At 38.9% G+C, this 8,733-nt stretch overlaps 1 long non-coding RNA gene across 1 annotated transcript; it reads left to right on the top strand.

The window, feature by feature from the left end:
• Nucleotides 1-586: 586 nt before the first annotated feature.
• LOC310681998 lies at nucleotides 587-6,779 on the top strand. The gene is made up of 2 exons (XR_014513709.1): nucleotides 587-720; nucleotides 6,438-6,779. It is a non-coding gene; the product is annotated as an uncharacterized lncRNA (long non-coding RNA).
• Nucleotides 6,780-8,733: the final 1,954 nt, after the last annotated feature.

Below are 8,733 nucleotides of genomic sequence, written 5' to 3' on the forward strand. Positions count from 1 at the left end.
GATTATGTACAAAGGCCAGAGAAAGAGCTGTGAGTGCCATCCTTTGGACTCCTTGGAAAACCCACTAAACCAGATGTGCTGTAGCCTGGGATTGGTGTGTGTTGTATGGCTGATTTGAGTGCTGTGGGCAGCCCAAGGATGCCTGCCTCTCCATGAAAGCAAACCTAGAATGAGAGACTAGGGTGATGTCAGCAGCTTCTAGAACTCCTCTTTGTTTTAAGATTCGGGGGCGGGATCTGTGAGTTTGTTTGGGCAGTGGGTGAGAAGCAGTCAGTCCTGAGTGGGGAGGTGTGTCAGAAGGAGGAGGTAGTGATGTAAGTATATATTTATTAGTAATTTGTATTAAAGGCACCATTATGTATTTTAATAACGTGTGCTGTTGTTTTAGTTTCCTGAATGCTCAGTAATATTAAACTATGTTAGAGATTTGGGAAAGCTTTTCATAGTAGGTTTTCTTAAGCTAGGGATGGGGAACTACAGCCCTCCTGATGCCATGGGCTCCCATCACCCCTGACCACTGGACATTCTAGCTAGGACTGATAGTATTTATTTACTGCATTTATATCCCACCTTTTCACAACTGACCAAAGACCACCCAGTGAACTTAATGGTCAAGTGAGGATTTGAACCCGTGTCTCCCAGCCTCATAGTCCAGGGCTCTAACGACTACACCACACTGGTTCTCCTAGTACAATGCACTGATTCAGCAAATAAAATTCAGTGAGTAAAATAGCTGAACATTTCTCCAGTTTAAAAATTGACAACCCCTATAGTCCTTCTCTTCTATAAATGTTAGTATTTCAACTCACTGCATTCTAATAGTTAGAAAAGAAAAAGTCATTCCCAACCTGTTCCTAAAATTCAGATTTTTATATCCTATTTTACAAATAGGCAGGCCTACAATCCTGCCAACAAGCAAACTTCTTTGCCAGGATGTTACTAATGTTGTTGAGATAACAATCAGACCTTAGGTTTGTTTGACTTGTTTCTTGAGTACTTCAGATACATTGATTACAAAAGCAGCTAGCTGGGGTCAGCTTTTGGCAAAGGAAAATCAAGGTTGGCTGAGCCTGGTTAGTTATCCACACCACCTGACCTTTAAAGGGATAAACAAGCTTATTTGTAGGCACAGACAAGCAACATAAATGAAAAATAGGGGAAATGCCATTTCATAAATGGCTGTTTTCCTAAAACAAAGAAAGCTTTTTTTTGGGGGGGGGGGGAGACTCACATACATAGTTGTGTGCTATGTTCAGCATGAAAATTAATTTTTTCCCCCTGAGCATATAGGCATTTTGTTATGCACGTTTCATTACATAAGACTTGGGTTACAAATAAATCAGAACTACAAGACAGGAATCAAACAACATTGTACTATCTGGGATAGACACAGTTTGGATATTGCACATATTTATGGTTGCAATCCATCTGTGCCTTTTGTTCCCATCTAAAGTAGAGAAGTCTTAAGGTAGATAATACAATGAAAGGCTGCAAATCTCATCTTACTTTTTCCAACAGAGGGCAAACTCATATTTCAAAAATTCAATTACTGCACAGTAGGAAACTATGAGGATACTTCTGAGGTGCCAATAAAATCCATGGGACAAATGAAATTAATTTTTTGTGTCTGTGCAGTAGAAATACTTTTAAACACACACACACACACACACACACACACACACAGAGAGACAAATAAATTTCACAGTGCTACATTCGTAGTAAAAAGGAATTTGAAAGACATCAAGAGAATCACAAGCCTCAGTAGATTTTAATATTAGCATCACTAGTGTCTGTCTTGCTAGAATAGAAATTTTTACAACAGATAGCTGAGGTGTGCACCCAAGGCAAATTCAGCTAAATAAGTTCATGTATTTCCCCCCCATATTCTATACGTTCTACTTTGGGATGGAGGGAGTGGAGAGGCTTACTAAAACTTCATAATAAAATCTGTTTGAGAATTTCACCTTTACACATTCACCCAATCATATAATGGGGATTCACAGGTAGAGGAGGAAGTGGGGCTGTACCTTCTATCAGTGTTCCTATCTTCACACACAGGGCATCCCTAGCTTTAATGTCTACACACTGAGCATAGACATCTGCAAAGGGTGTCTATATTTGAGCAGCTGTTCATGCTCAGATGATTTTTCTTTAGGGGCAGGTCCAGAAGGTTCATTCTGCTTACTGTACTTTTCTATTCATGGATCACCTTCATATAACTAATGTATGAAAGATGCTAAGGGGATTTGCAAAATGGCTTCCCCAATTCACACAGTTCTGGGAAGACTTAAAAAAATAAAATAAAATAAAGTGTTAGTCCTTATTTTTTCTTAAATGCATAACTGCCAAGCAGGGGAATAATCACAGTTGAAACAGTACTCTATCTGTATTAGAGGAGAAATAATGCTGAGCTTTAATATAGAAAAATGCACACGCCGATTGTCAGATATTAGTATTAGTATTGTTCTCTTAGTCTTCTAAGCACCAAATTAAATACTAAGCAGTGGCAGTGTCGACTGAACAGTGGTTTAATGCACTAAGGGGAAGACATGTGGGATACTTATGAAAACCATTTCCACTGATTTAGAGAAAAGCAGAAGGTAGTTCTGCCTTTAAAACCCTGTCAATTTAAAATGAAAAAACCCCCTACACTGAATAGCTCCTGTACACAGAAATCTTAATTGCTACACTGCCTAAAGTAAACATAACTAAATAGGCCTTCTGTTACACACTCTTCAACTAAGAAGTCTTTATATGCTATGGCAATTAAAATTCTTGTGGTCTGGGAACCTTGAATTCATACATCCAGCAGTCTTTCTAGCCTCCTTTTTCTAAGGTAGGTTTTTATTTTCTTTTGTCACTAACTAGCTAAGAGTTTCATTTTACCAGAACAAGCACTTCCACAAATGCTAAATACAAAACAGATGTTAACGTTTAAGTCTCTTGAGATGTTTAAGGCCAAGTAGCAATGTAGCTTCCAATCCATTCACTCCGATGTGAAGGTTCAAGGTACACAATGATTTTAAAACAGATTTATGAATAAATATTTTCAGCAGAGCATTTTATTATGGAAATGGGCATTTCAATATCCTTATTTTGCATTGTTCTATTCATATTAGGACTAAATACTCAAACCAGTAAATGTTTAGATTAGGCAATGTCATACCCTCCAATATTTCTCTGATGAAAATAGGGACGTCCCATTCCATCATGATAATTTTACTATTTATACCCCACACATCTTACTGGTTTGCCCCAGCCACTCTGGGGAGCTTCCAACACATATAAAAACATAATAAAACATTAAACATTTTGAAAAACCTTCCCTATATAGGGTTGCATTCAGACAGCTCGGTGGTCAGATAACTCCATACCCTCCAACATTTCTCCAGTGAAAATAGGGATATCCTAAGGAAAAGTGCTGGCTTTTACCTTTAAGGTCATTCATGGCTTGGGACCAGGGTACTTAAAGGACCAGTCTATCTACTTGTGTTTTTTGAGATCTTCCTTGAAGGCCCTTCTCCAAGTGTCATTCCCCTCCGAATGGCTACTGAATGTTAAACTGCTTTAACAATAGCAGCTTTCCAATGGGCATTCTGGGAAAATAAATATGGTAGCCATGTGCCCAAAGGAAACCCACAGACTCCATTCTTCACTCACTTCCAGGCTCACAGCCACTATATTTATTTCCCCAGAATGCCTGGATGTAGTACCATTCCCAGGGGCATTTAAAGGGAATTGTATCACTCAAGGCTTTCTGAGGAAATAAAAAAAAAAAGTTGTCTAAGAGGAACACAGACCAGCTCTTCAGTTTTGACCTCTGCTCTAAAAATACATGGGTGGGGGCCTGGCACGGATGAAGAGGAAGCTGTACAAGCCTTGGCTGGCAGCATGCCAGCTCCTGGCCCGGGCCAGCAGAACCTCCTGTGGGTGCTCTACGGAGAGCTGAAGTGGCTGGTGCAGGGTGAGTCATGGCACCAAGGAGTCTGTGTCCAGCACCTCCTGGAAGAGCCCGCATCTCAGAAGTTGCACTAAAAATGGGGAAGCGCACCCACAGCAATGCGTTAGCCCCCTTCCCCCTGGTGATGCCACTTCCCCCTTTTGCACCTTGCCCTAGGTGTTGGCAACCCATGCCACTGGTGGGAGTGCACAGGAACCAGAGTAAATGGTAATGTGTACACAGCTGTCGGCTTAGAACAATTATCCCTTTAGTATAGCTTCAATTTTCATTCACTTTAATTCCTCCAATAAAAATTATTCCCTATGTAAGCAGACAAAAGAAGCCATATTTTGCTCTTAGTTATAATGGTAAATCCAGGGGTTTCAGGAATGAATAGATAAGGGCATTTAAAAAAAAAAAACCAACAACAACCAGAGTTTAAACCAATGTGTAGAGTGCTCTTCCCAAAGCTTTTGGATTTGATACAAAGGTTTTGGAATAAGCTTCTGCCAATGCATGATTTAGCTGTCTCATATCAGTCCCTTTATTCATCTACACCTCCTCAGGGCTGGATTCAGTTTTTATCCAAAAAAGGGCAGTTGCTGATCCTTACTCAAAACATAGGCACAGGCAGGCCAAGCTTTCACTTAAGAAATCATTAAAGAAAATACACCTCCAAACATGCCTCATAATCAATTTGGAAATGTTACTTATTGGCTGAGAGTCTTTGCTTGGAAATATAAACACCAGAGACAATTAGTAACACATTCTCAACTTCCTTTAAAAAAGAAAAAAAAGTTGAATCTTGCCTTTTTTTCTAAAAGCACAGCCAACTCTTCCTTCGTCTATGGAGAACAGAAAGATAATATACAAAAATATTACCTTAAGGTGATAGCTATTGTTAAGACATGCCGCCATGTCTATGTGTCCTTGTCAAAATATTTGGCTATGGTTCTAAGACACAAAATAGTTTACAAAACATAAGAAATTGGCTATTTCAGAATCAGCTGGGGGCAAATGACCTACATGGCCACACAACACTGTGTATAATAAAATAAAATGTAAAATAAAATAAATAGGAGAGGGAGAAAAGTTTAGTCAAGCCAATGCATTCTACAGCAAACTAGAAAATGTTGATCTAAAATTGAGATGGTTATTGTGATTTAATAGTATAATTTGTGTATTGTAAAATTTTATATTTAGAATCATCAATATATGCTAGCAAGGTGCATGTTTTATTTTCTAAAGTATGGCCATTTAAAAAAAATTCATTGGAGCAGGAAAATAAGGGAAATTCTGAGTTCTCCAAAATACCTCGGTTTTCGAATGTAATCCGTTCCAGAAGACCTTTTGACTTCTGAACGTTCAAAAACCAAAGCATTTACTTCTGGAAGCATTTACTTCCAGAAAACTCAATACAGAAGCCGTGTAGCACGTTCGACTTCGAAAAAGCATTCGAAAACCGAAGCAGTTACTTCTGGGTTTTTGGCATTCAAAAACAAAAACATTCGACTTCCGAGACATTCGAAAACCAAGGTACCACTGTACTTATTTCAAAGTATTAAGGGAAGTATAGTAAATGGGTGTACATGTTTTCACAGAAAGTATACAGAAACATTGCCTAATGTTGGTCCTGTGGGATAACCAGCCTCATATAACCAACATGCTTAAGTCTAATTGATTACTTAAAACAATAAATAAGCTGTCCTGCCAGGCTTAGCTATGTCACTTCCCTTCACCTTGGGAAGAAATGGGCAATCAAGTGTTTCTGTTGGTCTACCTGTGGATTTGGTATGTGAGGAAGTCTAAGCTGGTTACTCCAGCTCAGCCACATGGCTTTAACCAGTCTCTTTTGTTTCAGACAAGACTGGAGTCTGAAACTAACATTTTCCTATACTAATATTTCAGGAGCTTTTACCATTTTGTAACCAAGCTATGTTTTATTGCCTGTGCAACTTTTCTGACCGCTGAATGCAAAAGCTCATGAATCTGACCTAAAGAGAGTTTGTAAGTAAACCATTTTATAACTTACTAAACGTGTGGTCTTTTTCTGTGCTAGGGAAAGTGAGGAACTCTGGAAGGAGCTTTTAAAGGTGACATTCTGGAGGGGCACATTTTTTAAGTTTTTACAGCCTATATTTCCACAATTTACTTCATTACCTGTTTTGCCATGTTAAATCTTTGCCAGGGTTCTTTCACCAAAGGGCACTTGCCCCAAACTAGGATCTTTGCATCCAAGAATTACTGCTTTTCATCAACATGTCCATTCAGATTTCTTCTCCCTGCCCCACCCCCACCAGCCCAGCCATCCTTCCATCGCATCCTGCTACATACAGCTGTGGAAAGAGCTTGCTGGAGAAACTAATGTATTAACATTGTGCAATGTATCATGCCAGCGGCTGTCAGAAATAATTTTTGTATGTCCAAAATGCACAATGATTCTGTCAACTGTTATGGAATAGTGTCTTAAGAATTCTGCTCTTTCCACCTTATCCAGTAATCTAGATGCATCTATTATCCAAGGGATGACCTCAAACTGCATTTTGAGACAACTAGCAATGACTCCCAAAAAAAGACTCTGAAAGAATACTTTCCAACACTGTCTACAAACCCCAGGCACGTCCTCCAAGGACTACACTATGGTGATGAGATCACAACATACTGAAAAGAAAGATGCAAGCAGGCGTAATGAAGATGATCTCTCTGAAATTCCATCTTAGATCCCTTAAGACGCAGATATAAGCTGAAGTCTGAGCTAAACTCAAAGAGCAAATAGTTCCTATTCAAAAAGATCGAAGGGTCAAAAGTATGCATTGCATTAAACTTATTTTTAAAGTTTGCTTAAGCTGACCTCTTCCTTTTGCTTTGAAAGAAAAACAGGTGTTCAGGACCCTGATGTAGATCATGGTCCCAGTTTGGATTGGGGGACCTGTAGTGGTTTCCTGCCAAAAAATCCAGCCTGGGTTGTTATTTGCCATGAAAAACAGACACAAGGGCAACAAGGACTTGAGTTGATGGAAGATGAACTCTAGATGAACTGGAGTCAGAAAATCTTTCTGGGAATCTGATGTTATTCAGTTATATAGATATTAGTTATTTATTTTTGTTCCACCTTTATCCCAAGCGTCTCAAGGAGGCATACACATGGTTCTCTCCTCCCCATAAGCTGGAAGATAAGAAAGACAGTAACTGGCCAAGGGTCACCCAGTGAACTTCATGTTGAACCTGGGTCTCTGCAATCCTACACTAAGATGTGATGCAGAGGTGTCTGTTTGCTTCCAATATTCTCTGCTTATATATTTGCAAATAAAGCAAATATTACAAGGAGACTATACAACTCCAATGCTATCTTATCCTAAAGCATGAATTGGGAATAGTCTTCAGCTCAAGGGTCATATTCTTTTGTAGGCAACTATCTAGACATGACACACCAGTCGTGGGCATGGCCAGAGTCAAATGCCTGACCCTTACTTTTGACCATATGTGATTCCTTTGACCAGTAGGCTACATTCCAGTCATGCAAAACTCTGGGGTTTACACACACACAGTTCAAAGGCACAGTGCAGTCAGGCAAAAGCACTCAAGGAGTGTGCAGAGGCATGTTGGTGAGGGGTGTGGTCTGGAAAGAAGAATGGCTTGGGAGAATTTCAAGCGGCAGATAAAGAGGCCTGAGATTCCCTATTCCTGTGAAAAACCAGTACATGTAATAATTCTTTAATAAGTTCCTTAATTGATTTATGGTATCCATAATGCTTTATAAAACACCACCCATCTAGATAGTATCTGTGACCTGCAAACCAGAGGAGCCAGAATATTTCCATTTATGCTCACGTGAACTCAGCTCAGTTCCAAACACTCTGGCTAAAGTGTTTTGTGAACAGAGTGGGCCTGGAAGCCATAGCATTTTTTCTGGGTTTTTTAATAATAGATTTACAAATACTTTTAACCAATATTAACAAAGGCTCACTGTAGGGGAATACTACTCCAGTATTTATTTTAAGAATAGATCATTCAACCTGCTGCTCTCCTTTTCTTTAAAAAAAAAACCTCCATATTTATTAGGATGCTTATATCTCTTAAAAGCTTTTTCTGAGAAAAAAAGTATTCCTGTATTTAATAACAATGAACTTTATTGCCCTTTGACATATCTAGGACTTAATTGGGATCAATTTCAATTGCAGTTTCTCCAAATATTTATGTAATGTAGGGTCCATATCCTCCAGAGAGCTTATAAAAATATCTACATTTCTCCATCTTCTCTCTCTTCAAAATCCAAAAGGAAAAAGACTCATTCCACACTTACTAGCTAACTACAGTTGTCCATAACTAACAAGATAAGAGGCTTCATTAGATTAAATGGTGTTTTCTCTCTCTCCGTTTTTCTTCAAGCTAGTACTACAATGGAAAGTGTGGTTAAAAATGTAGCACATGCATAGTAGAGTGTATCTGAGTATTTAAAAGCCTCATACTGAACCAGTCATGTGAATGTGAAACACTGGAATGGCAAAAGCAAACAAGATGCCAAATAATACATTTTCTTGTGTTTGGTATGCTAGTGTGCCTTATTCAGCCTCGCCTGATGGTCAGAACTAAGCATTATAATTGCATTTAACCATGTGATAAAATGTAATTAACCGTCTTACTTAAGCAATTTTACCATATCTGTTACGTACCCATGTACAGCCAACAATTTCCTTCTTTTCTATTAAAAATACATGTTTTAAGGGAGAGAATAATAAAGTTCCTTTTTTGTGTGAGATCACCCTCTCCTCCCCACCCCCCAACACAAGGTC

This window comes from Podarcis tiliguerta (genome assembly GCF_965153285.1).
Source record: "Podarcis tiliguerta genome assembly, chromosome: 7".
NCBI lineage: Eukaryota > Metazoa > Chordata > Lepidosauria > Squamata > Lacertidae > Podarcis > Podarcis tiliguerta.